Here is a 9,174-nt window from a genome sequence, read left to right as displayed (position 1 = left end):
AGAAATGAACAGTAAATTATATGGCAACAGCTCTGGTGGACATTCCTGGAGTAAGCATGCCAATTACACACTCCCTCAAAACTGGAGACATCTGTGGCATTGTGTTGTGCGACAAAACTGTAAATTTTAGAGTGGCCTTTTATTGTTCCCAGCACAAGGTGCACCTGTGTATGATCATGCTGTTTAATCAGCTTCTCGATATGTCATAATTGTTAGGTGGATGGATTATCTTGGCAAAGGAGAAATGCTCACTAACATGGATGTAAATACAAACACAAAAGTTGAGAAAATTATGCTTTTTGTGCATATGGAACATTTCTGGGATCTTTTATTTCAGCTCATGAAACATGGAACCAACACTTACATGTTGAGTTTATATATTTTTGTTCCGTGTATATTACGCTCCTGTCTATGATGTGGACAGTATGTCTTAGTACATTACACAAGCTGAAGTTTTGACCACATCGAATTGGGGGGAATTACACATTATTTTTTACCTCAGATTGGTGATGTTAGTATAAAAGTTTATAGTCAACACAATAACACAAGATCAATTGCTTAAAACAGATCAATATCTTTGGTTTGTATTGTTGATTTTGTCATATACGCTGGGGGTGTAGGACTATCATTTTCTTTCTCAAAATAGAACGGATAATTCGGGGCGGTCTCTCTATCAAAGTCGCTAGCCCCACACCAATAAACTGATTTGAAAGTCAAACTATTACTTAAATACAGCCAACCGTTGTCACTTTTGATATCCTATGGCGGGTCGTGATTCCTTGAAGTTAACTAACAAAAAAAAGTTGTTTTCAAAAATAAAGGAGGACCAAGGCACTCTTCATCTTCATATAATTAATTCAAATGCCTTTATTTGTATGGCATGTTCATTGGACACGCCATAGAAATAAAGGCATTTTAATTAATTATATGAAGAGTGCCTTGGTCCTCCTTTCTTTTTGATGACCAATTTCACCCTTTTACTAAAGAGCACATTCTGTCTACCAAAATCTACTATTGTGTACCTTAGCAGCGCTTCCCTTCCTCATCTTTTTTTTTCTACAAGAAAAAGTAATTTGTTCCCTTTTACGTGATGGCAGCCTCCTTAAATCAACATGCACTATTCCAAAATATAGATAGAAGCTTTCTACCAATTCTCATCTAACCAACCATGTATAGGCTATTCCAGGTTTCCGTGTGTCCTTTGAATAGCGTTAGTGTCACGATCGTGTGGAAGAGATTCGGACCAAAACGCAGCCTGAGGAAAATAAGCCATCTTCTTTTAATTAAATGAACGAAGATGAACATGAAACGAAAACACTATACAAACAAACAAAACAACAAATGATCGTGAAGCTAAATAACGCAAGTGCACAGACAAGCAACAGACGTTTAACAAGACAACTACCCACAAAAGCCTACTGCCTATGGCTACCTTAAATATGGCTCCCAATCAGAGACAAATGAATGACAGCTGTCTCTGATTGAGACCCAATCTAGGCAGCCATAGACATGACTAGACAACCTAACAATACTCTATCCCATACACATACAACACCCATAGACTAACCAAAACACACACAACATACAATGCCCACCCCAACTCACGCCCTGACCAACTAAACATAATCAAAATAACATAAAAATAGGTCAGGAACGTGACAGTTAGTTTAAACAGCTCTACGTTTGTCCCCTGTTCCATTGATTTCAGCGTGATATCTACGCAAGTAATTAACCCAAAAAAGTGCTGCGTTTACACTAACCGCACTGGTGACATACTTGAATCAAAATGCAACACTTCAAAATGTAGCTCGCTGTCTTCTACAAATTGTCCTCTAAACAGTGATGTACACACTATTCCTAGATTGTGTGCTTTTTGAGCTGCGTTAGTTTTAACAGGACGTGCAACCTCATCTACACCCTCTCTCAATTCATTTCAATGTGATAATCGATAGGAGTTATTTGACAAAACAGTGTGTTTCGCTTTCCGTTTCCAAAATGTAGCTGACTGTGTTATGCAGGTTGTCCCCTAACCAGTGATGTAAAAGTATGTCCAACAGCACATATCCCCCCTAATCGATGAGGGATTTATTGCCACTTGACAAAACAGGGGTTTTGGTTCGTGTGTAGTTTATAAGGTGGTCGTTTAAAAAAAATACAAGTAATGTGATTACTAGTGTCGTTTTAAGGAAACCAATGATAATACACTGCACTGTGCAAAGTCCAGCATGTTCGTTGCACTTGGCCAGTCAAGTTTATTTGAGGTGCAAACATTTTTTTTTTTAAATACCCACCCAGCCTGATTTTAAAACCCATCCACAACAAAGTCCGAGATTTATCCTAGTAAATGAACCCCAAAAAAGCTGGTGTGATGCTCAGAGCTACTGCAGAGATCGCTCCACAGACCTGGCCAGTGTGAGGAACCAGGATTAGATACAGACACTAGTAGACAATGAGGCTGTGTGGCTCGGCCTGTTCAGAGACTCCTGGAAGTGGTCAAAGAGAAGTGACTCCTCCTTCAGATACTGGTGGCCTTGACAACCCAATAATGACAGAGGGATTCAGTCCTGCGATGCTGCAGTGCACAAGGCACGAGACACGTGGATGGACAGATGGTTCGATTGGAACTGGAATGACAGCTATCCTTTCGTTTGCTACAGTTGCGAGTTACTGTATAGACTCTTCTACTAAAGTGACAAACAACTGTATTTCTTGTGAAAGAAATACAGTATTCTGTATTCTTCCATTTGTGGTCTTTGAGTGTTATACAAAATTATAGTGTTCCAACAGTGAAATATAGTTATAAACAGTTTTCCATAAACAAGGTCTAAAACATGTTTGATGCAATTTGTATGTAAAAATTTGTGCAGTACAAAATGACTGTATAACTTTTCTTTTACTTTGTAACATTCACTGCGATCAACATGGCGTTTTATCCACATCTCTGTGTTTCTAAGCTCCTCCAGTAAAGAAGACAAAGTAGGTGGTGAGAGTGAGGCTAACCCCAAATGACCAGAACATGGACCGGAATGATCCTTGACTTATTCCACATTTTGTGGTGTTACAGCCTGAATTCAAAATGGATTCAATATTTTTTCTCTCTCACCCATCTACACACAATACACCATAACGACAAAGTGAAAACCTGTTTTGAGACATTTTTGCAAATCTATTGAAAATAAAATACAGAAATATCTCATTTACATAAGTATTCACACCCCTTTGCTATGGCACTCCAATTTGGGCTAAAGTGCATCCAATTTCCTTTGATCATCCTTGAGATGTTGCTACAACTCGACTGGAGTTCACCTGTGGCCAATTCAATTGTTTGGACATGATTTAGAAAAAAACACATGTCTATATAAAAGGTCCCAAAGTTGACATTACATGTCAGAGCAGAAACTATACCATGAAGTTCAAGGAACTGTCCGTAGATCTCTGAGATATAATTGTGATGAGGCAAATGTCTGGGGAAGGGTATACAACTATTTCTAGAGTGTTGAAAGTTTCCAAGAGCACAGTGGTCTCCATCATTGGCAAATTCAAAAATCTGGAACTACCCAGAGGCACGTGAAAGACTCTGAGATTATAAGGCAAACTGTTATGTGGTCTGCTGAGAGAAAACTGTAACTCTTTGGCCTGAATGCAAAGCGCTATGTCTGGAGAAATACAGGGACAGCTCATCACCCGTCTAACACCAGCTCTACCGTGAAGCATGGTGGTGGCAGCATCATGCTATGGGGATGCTTTTCAGCGGCAGGAACTGGAAGACTGGTAATGATAGAGGGAACAATGAATGGAGCCAAATACAGGCAAATTCTTAATGAGAACCTGCTTCAGAGTGCAAACGACCTTAGACGGGGGGCGAAAATTTACATTCCAACAGGACAATGACCCCATGCATACATCCAAAGCAATGCTGGAATGACTTCAGAACAAGAATGCAAAAGTCCTTGAGTGGCCCAGCCAAAGCCCAGACATGAGTCCCATTTAAAAATATGTGGAAAGACTTGAAGTTTGCTGTTCACCACATACCGTTTCTAGCTACAACAGTCATTTACAACATTAACAATGTCTACACTGCATTTCTGATAAATGTTATGTTATTTTAATGGACAAAAAATGTGCTTTTCTTTCAATAACAAGGACGTTTCTAAGTGAACCCAAACTTTTGAATGGTAGTGTAGGTCCTGGATGGCAGGAAGCTTGGCCCCAGTGATGTACTGGGCCGTAGCGCCTTACGTTCAGATGCCGAGCAGTTACTATACCAGGCGGTGATGCAACCGGTCAGGATGCTCTCGATGGTGCAGCTGTAGAACTTTTTGAGGATCTGGGGATCCATGCCAAATCTTTTCAATCTCCTGAGGGGGAAAAGGTGTTGTTGTGCCCTCTTCACAACTGTCTTGGTGTGTTTAGACCATGATAGTTCATTGGTGATGTGGACACTAAGAAACTTGAAACTCTCGACTTGCTCCACTACAGCGAGCCTGTTCGGCCCGCCTTTTCCTGTAGTCCACGATCAGCTCCTTTGTCTTACTCACACTGAGGAAGAGGTTGTTGCCCTTAGTTTGAAGATGTAATCCGTAGCCTTTTGTGTTCTCTTTTCGACCACGTCTGCATATTTCCAAACGTCAGAATTTTCGCTATCTCCTTAGCTATCATACTCTAATTCCACTGATGTAAACACTCGGTCCTCCAGAAAGTGGAGAGCATCACTTACGCAGTTCTACTACGTGACATCTTTCAAAAAAGCTGTGTCAGAAAGGATTACTTACACATACTGACCAGTTCATATTATAGACAGAAGCTCGCTACATGGCAGACCAATCCGAACTCATCTCTCGGCGTGTACAGACCACTCATTATCTCAGCCAATCATGGCTAGCGGGAAGGTTTGCTGTATTTTTCCATGGCTAAACAAACTAGGCTCGTAATTTAACAATTGAATTCATATTTACAGATGGCATACAAGTTTGCTATTAAGGCACATGAAAGTTCACATGTTCCAGAAGGCATTTCTGCCAAAAAACGTGTTTGGATAAAAAATATGTTTTTAAAGTTTACATTCAAATGGCGCTCCTATGAGGTAGTGACACATGACATATGCTTAGTTTTCTGAAACGAGTCACATTTGGATAATAATGCATTTAAAGACTGACAATTAATTGATTTCCAGATTTTAAATATATATATTTTTTTTTAACGATGATTGACGGGAAAAGTATCGTCATACCCATCGGGTATCTCACTGGACCCTCATTTACCATGTCTTGAAATATGAAGACAGACGAATTAAAGTACATTTACATTGTAATACTTCTGACAGCCAACGCTCTAACTCCACTGATAACCTTTGTAGTTTATAACATTCCCAGAAGGCATGAATTATTCTAATGTAATGAAAAATGAGCCTGGTAATCTAATTTAATTTACTGCAGGCCTAAGACCTATGGGTTTAACCTTATGAATTAATTATTATATGAGTCCCGAGAGCCCATCCATTACACAAGAAAAATAACAGGAATGTATTTAGCCTAATTGTTTTTAGGACTACAGACAGTAGGCATATTAATCCTATTTTCCTGCATTAATTAATTTGTCTGCATGTCTATTCAACATTTGGGTCAGGTAGCCTAGTGGTTAGAGCATTGGGCCAGTAATTAAAAGGTTGCTAGATCAAATCCCTGAGCTGACAAGGTACAAAATCTGTTGTTCTGCCCCTGAACAACCCACTGTTCCTAGGCCGTCATTGTAAATAAGAATTTGTTCTTAACCGACTTGCCTAGTTAAATAAAGAAAACATTTGGCTAAAAAGAAACCATGCCATGAATTAAGAACAATATCATTTTTTTCACAATGCAATGCGGTACATTGACAACTCAAATCGCTATAAAGAGTCTTCTAATATAAGCCAACACATAAATATATAAATACTAAAACAATAACTTCAAAAAAAAGTCCATTCATCACTCGGATTTCTTCCTGGTCACAGGCTCGCAGCTGGCTTCTCTCTGAAACCACAAATCCATCTGTAGGTGACGCTTTATCCTTCGGAACCATACAATTACAATGCGAACAGTAGGCTGTTTGCTTGGCTCCAACGTCAGTGTGGCCCGTTGAAGCGAAAGAGGAAATCAACAAGATCTACAAGTATTCTTTCTCAATAGCTGGCCTTATGTTATCTGCATTTTTAAACTGGGAACTGTGCCACTCTGTGGTGAATAGCACCCTCTCCACGAGCACACCCTCTATTTTATGTAATAGACTGTATGGCATAATTATCCTGTTAGCTCACCACATGCACTGTTTTCTTACCACATCTGGATGGATAACGAATTACTATGGGAATAAATATCACTGAATGACGGAAATATTGGAATAAAGTAGGCTAATGCAATTGAAGGCAATAGTTCCTTACTAAAACTCCCAAAGTCATCCAATTTTTAAAATTGGATTTGAAGCAAAAGCCTACCCGCGTGTGGTCAACGATAGCAGCACCGTTTTGCTCTGCTTTAAGACAAGCATGGGGATTGGTCTCGATAAATCCGACTTTTATTTTCACTGAATCTTCGTTTGGATATTGGTTAGGCTACAATTAGGCTGTGGAAATGCAGTGGTGGAAAAAGTACCCAACTGTCATACTTGAGTAAAAGTACCTTAAGATACCTTAATAGAAAATGACTCATATGAAAGTGAAAGTCACCCAGTAAAATAATACTTCAGTAAAAGTCTAAAAGTATTTGGTTTTAAATATACTTAAGTATCAAAAGGTAAATGTAAAAGTATAAATCATTTCAAATTCCTTATATTAGGCAAACCAGAAGGCACGTTTTATTTATTTTTACAGATAGCCAGGGGTACACTCAAACACTCAGTCAATTTACAAACAAAGCATTTGTGTTTAGTGAGTCCGTCAGATCAGAGGCAGTAGACCAGGAATGTATCCTTGATAAGTGTGTGATTTGGACCATTTTCCAGTCCTGCTAAGCATTCAAAATGTAACGAGTACTTTTGGGTGTCATGGAAAGTATATGGAGTAAAAAGAAAATTATTTTCTTTAGGAATGTAGTAGAGTAAAAGTCAAAGTTCTAAAAAATATTAATAGTAAAGTACATATACCCCCAAAAACGACTTAAGTAGTACTTGACACCACTGTGGAAGTGTTAGGATTATTTAGGCATACTAAAAAAACGGTCAAGTTGTACAGCGCCACATTTTCCTAATGGAAACCCTGAGGCCTACATATGCTACTGTAAAATGCATTTTTTGTTTTTTTTGGAATAGAAACACCATAACATTGATCAAAGATGCCCTCTGCTGGTTGAACTAGCATTAATGGCAACAATGGCTGACAGTAAAATACTATGACGTCATGCACTCAAACATGCCATGCCATACCATACTGCAAGCTGTGCTATGAAGCAACTTTTAAATGAGGACCCAAGGTAGTATTTGAAATAAAGGTTTTAGTATATCTACCATACTGTAATGTGTGTTTATTCTTAGATATGTTTTACTATAGGAACACTTTTTCTACTGTATGGGGGAGGGGGATAAAATAGAACACTGTTGTCATAGCATATTCTACCCCCATTGGACACTTGAAAACCATTTACTGTGTTATGCTTGGTATGCATACGTCCCAAATGGCACCCTAGTCCCGGCCTATATAGTGCATTACTTATACAAAAGTAGTGAACTATATAGGGAATAGGGTGACATTTGGGATGCATTTGTAGAAGTCTTTATATGTACGATAGAAGAACCAAGAAATGAAAAGCGACACCACGGCTGTCTTTTTGGGCTTTTATGTAGATCTGCAATAATATTATTGACAGGACAGGACACCAGTCTCGAATGCACCATATAACAAGTTGTTCTTTCTCTCAGTGTTTATAGCCATAATGTATAAAATATTTAATACAATGACTATATTATAGTAATTCTTAGACAATAGAACAATACCTGCAATAATATTATGAAAAGACAGGACAGGAATACATCAGTCTCCAATGCACCATCTGACAAGTTGTTCTACAGAGGAGCATGAAGAAAGGTAAAACACATACCCTGTCTCACATCTCCAATACATTACTAGGTGCTTTCAGTGTTGACAGTATTAAAATACAACAACTCATGTACAAAAACACCGTAATACAAACAAGCTACAACGTGAAATCGCATTTATCCCGTTCAGACCTTAGAGGTTTAAAACTACATCTCCCATAATGCAACGCTAGAATAAATTAACAGCTCAGCTAACTATCTGCACCACATAAAGACATGCTAGCTCTGTAAAACGATATCAATAACAACGATACAACTCTGAAAGTTACATGTTTCAATAGTCTCACACTCCCTTATAACAATACCTATAGCAATAATCTTGGGATGCTTTATTAGTTGACGTTATGGACTTCTAATCTGCGACACAGACCTTTCTCTCAGTGTTTTATCGGATTGAGGAGAACGGGAGCTGCGGGTAGTACCAGGGTGTTTGTAGGTAACGTAAGCACCCAGATGAAATAAAAAACATTTTATGAAATAAAAACCGAAGATGTTAATATCATCCAGCTACTGTAGCTGCCTACGTAATATCAACAGGCTGTACTAGTAGTGCAACAATTGCAAATAGAAACCAAAAGTAAAGTTCCTGGCGATCATAGCGATCTGACTCCCCTCTTCTGTCTGAACTTTGAATATTCCCTTTCGCAGGTTTTTGCCACAGATCCATAACCTGGATATTCTGTTCTGCATTGTGTACTATTCTAATAATTTCAAATTTGATGGAATAACTATTTTAACTCTCCTACACATCCTTGGCCCAACAACTACAAAGAAACATTTGGTAAGAAACAGAAAGGGGAAGCCCTAAGTGAGGGAAACCCCAAAGGTTTTCTGAGATAGAATGACATCCTGGATAGTATCATTCCATTATGTAATGTTCTTATGACTGTGGCTCAGAGAATGACATGCAAAAACCTTAGTCTTGAACTCACTGTACAGGGTTTTCTCTATATGGTTGATTAGCATACACTTTTATTCAAAGTGACTTACAATTTTCACCTACTGTATTGGAATGGTTCCTACTTATAAGCAGGTAGGAATGAAACCCACCTCATTGCTGTTGAAAAGACCATACTGAGCCATTATCAAAACACTGACATTTGTGATCAT

This window comes from Salvelinus sp. IW2-2015, linkage group LG3, assembly GCF_002910315.2.
Source record: "Salvelinus sp. IW2-2015 linkage group LG3, ASM291031v2, whole genome shotgun sequence".
Lineage (NCBI taxonomy): Eukaryota > Metazoa > Chordata > Actinopteri > Salmoniformes > Salmonidae > Salvelinus > Salvelinus sp. IW2-2015.
Note: the sequence above shows the minus strand (reverse complement) of the source record.